We start from the raw sequence: 2,500 nt of genomic DNA, 5'->3' as shown, positions 1-2,500 counted from the left end.
CCTGGCCCCTGCCCGCGGGGGCAGGCTCCGGGTTGACCTGGTGGCCGGACGGGAATTAAGCCCGGAGCCCGGGGCAGGGCGACCCCGGACGGACGGGGCTCCGCCGGCCCCTGCCCGCGGGGGCTGGCTCCGGGTTGACCTGGTGGCCGCTCGGGACTTAAGCCCGGAGCCCGGGGCAGGGCGACCCCGGACGGACGGGGCTCCGCCTGGCCCCTGCCCGCGGGGGCAGGCTCCGGGTTGACCTGGTGGCCGGACGGGGAATAAGCCCGGAGCCCGGGGCAGGGCGACCCCGGACGGACGGGGGTCCGCCGGCCCCTGCCCGCGGGGGCAGGCTCCGGGTTGACCTGGTGGCCGCTCGGGACTTAAGCCCGGAGCCCGGGGCAGGGCGACCCCGGACGGACGGGGGTATGCCGGCCCCTGCCCGCGGGGGCAGGCTCCGGGTTGACCTGGTGGCCGGTTTGCTTTCGGGCCACCAGGTCAACCCGCTGCCTGTATGGGGTTGACCTGGTGGCCGCTTTCCTTCCCGGCCACCAGGTCAACCCGCTGAATGTATGGGGTTGACCTGCTGGCCGCTTTCCTTCCCGGCCACCAGGTCAACCCGCTGAATGTATGGGGTTGACCTGCTGGCCGCTTTTCTTCCCGGCCACCAGGTCAACCCGCTGAATGTATGGGGTTGACCTGCTGGCCGCTTTCCTTCCCGGCCACCAGGTCAACCCGCTGAATGTATGGGGTTGACCTGCTGGCCGCTTTCCTTCCCGGCCACCAGGTCAACCCGCTGAATGTATGGGGTTGACCTGCTGGCCGCTTTTCTTCCCGGCCACCAGGTCAACCCGCTGAATGTATGGGGTTGACCTGCTGGCCGCTTTCCTTCCCGGCCACCAGGTCAACCCGCTGAATGTATGGGGTTGACCTGCTGGCCGCTTTCCTTCCCGGCCACCAGGTCAACCCGCTGAATGTATGGGGTTGACCTGCTGGCCGCTTTCCTTCCCGGCCACCAGGTCAACCCGCTGAATGTATGGGGTTGACCTGCTGGCCGCTTTCCTTCCCGGCCACCAGGTCAACCCGCTGAATGTATGGGGTTGACCTGCTGGCCGCTTTCCTTCCCGGCCACCAGGTCAACCCGCTGAATGTATGGGGTTGACCTGCTGGCCGCTTTCCTTCCCGGCCACCAGGTCAACCCGCTGAATGTATGGGGTTGACCTGCTGGCCGCTTTCCTTCCCGGCCACCAGGTCAACCCGCTGAAAGTATGGGGTTGACCTGGTGGCCGCTTTCCTTCCCGGCCACCAGGTCAACCCGCTGAAAGTATGGGGTTGACCTGGTGGCCGCTTTCCTTCCCGGCCACCAGGTCAACCCGCTGCCGGCATGGGGTTGACCTGCTGGCCGCAGAGGGGCAGGCTCCGGGTTGACCTGGTGGCCGGACGGGGATTAAGCCCCGGCTCGGAGCAGGGCAAGCCCGGGCGGAGGGGGGTCCGCTTGGCCCCTGCCCGCGGGGGCAGGCTCCGGGTTGACCTGGTGGCCGGTTTGCTTTCGGGCCACCAGGTCAACCCGCTGAATGTATGGGGTTGACCTGCTGGCCGCTTTCCTTCCCGGCCACCAGGTCAACCCGCTGAATGTATGGGGTTGACCTGCTGGCCGCTTTCCTTCCCGGCCACCAGGTCAACCCGCTGAATGTATGGGGTTGACCTGCTGGCCGCTTTCCTTCCCGGCCACCAGGTCAACCCGCTGAATGTATGGGGTTGACCTGCTGGCCGCTTTCCTTCCCGGCCACCAGGTCAACCCGCTGAATGTATGGGGTTGACCTGCTGGCCGCTTTCCTTCCCGGCCACCAGGTCAACCCGCTGAAAGTATGGGGTTGACCTGCTGGCCGCTTTCCTTCCCGTCCACCAGGTCAACCCGCTGAATGTATGGGGTTGACCTGCTGGCCGCTCTGCTTCCCGGCCACCAGGTCAACCCCCTGCCGGTATGGGGTTGACCTGCTGGCCGCAGAGGGGCAGGCTCCGGGTTGACCTGGTGGCCGGCAGGGACTTCAGCCCCAGGGCCCCTGGCAGGGCGACCCTGCCCTTGTTCCCCAGAAAAGGAGAGAGCTGGCTCGCAGCGGGAAAAGCTGCCTACGGCACCTGGGATTCCCAGGCGGTCACCCATCCAAGTACTAGCCAGGCCCGGGACGGTTTACCTTCCGAGATCGGACGGGATCGGGGGCCTTCCGTCCGGTATGGCCGTAGGCACTCGGCTCCGGTCCGCCTCGTCCCCTTTCCCTTACTGACTCCCCTGCCTCGGGTGGGCCCGATCCTTTTTTCCGTTTTTTTTTTTCGCTCCGGAGGCTTCATGAGCCCACCCCCAACACCCCTTTGGGGGTCGGTGAAAATTTTTTTTTCAGACTTCCAGGGGCCCGATCCTGGCCGCGGGCACCCGGCTCCGGGCACCCGGCTCCGGGCCGCCTCGTCCCCTTTCCCTTACTGACTCCGCTGCCTCGGGTGGGCCCGATCCTTTTTTCCGTTT

The 2,500-nt window shown here is 66.8% G+C and overlaps 1 non-coding gene across 1 annotated transcript; it reads right to left on the bottom strand.

Annotated features, from left to right (window-relative positions):
- Window positions 1-2,106: 2,106 nt before the first annotated feature.
- On the bottom strand, window positions 2,107-2,225 carry LOC141979843 (5S ribosomal RNA). Its single transcript, XR_012637233.1, has one exon. It is a non-coding gene; the product is annotated as a 5S ribosomal RNA (ribosomal RNA).
- Between the last annotated feature and the right edge of the window lie 275 nt (window positions 2,226-2,500).

The sequence above is a fragment of the Natator depressus genome, chromosome 28 (assembly GCF_965152275.1).
Source record: "Natator depressus isolate rNatDep1 chromosome 28, rNatDep2.hap1, whole genome shotgun sequence".
NCBI lineage: Eukaryota > Metazoa > Chordata > Testudines > Cheloniidae > Natator > Natator depressus.
Note: the sequence above shows the minus strand (reverse complement) of the source record. Positions and strands in the feature narration are given on the sequence as shown.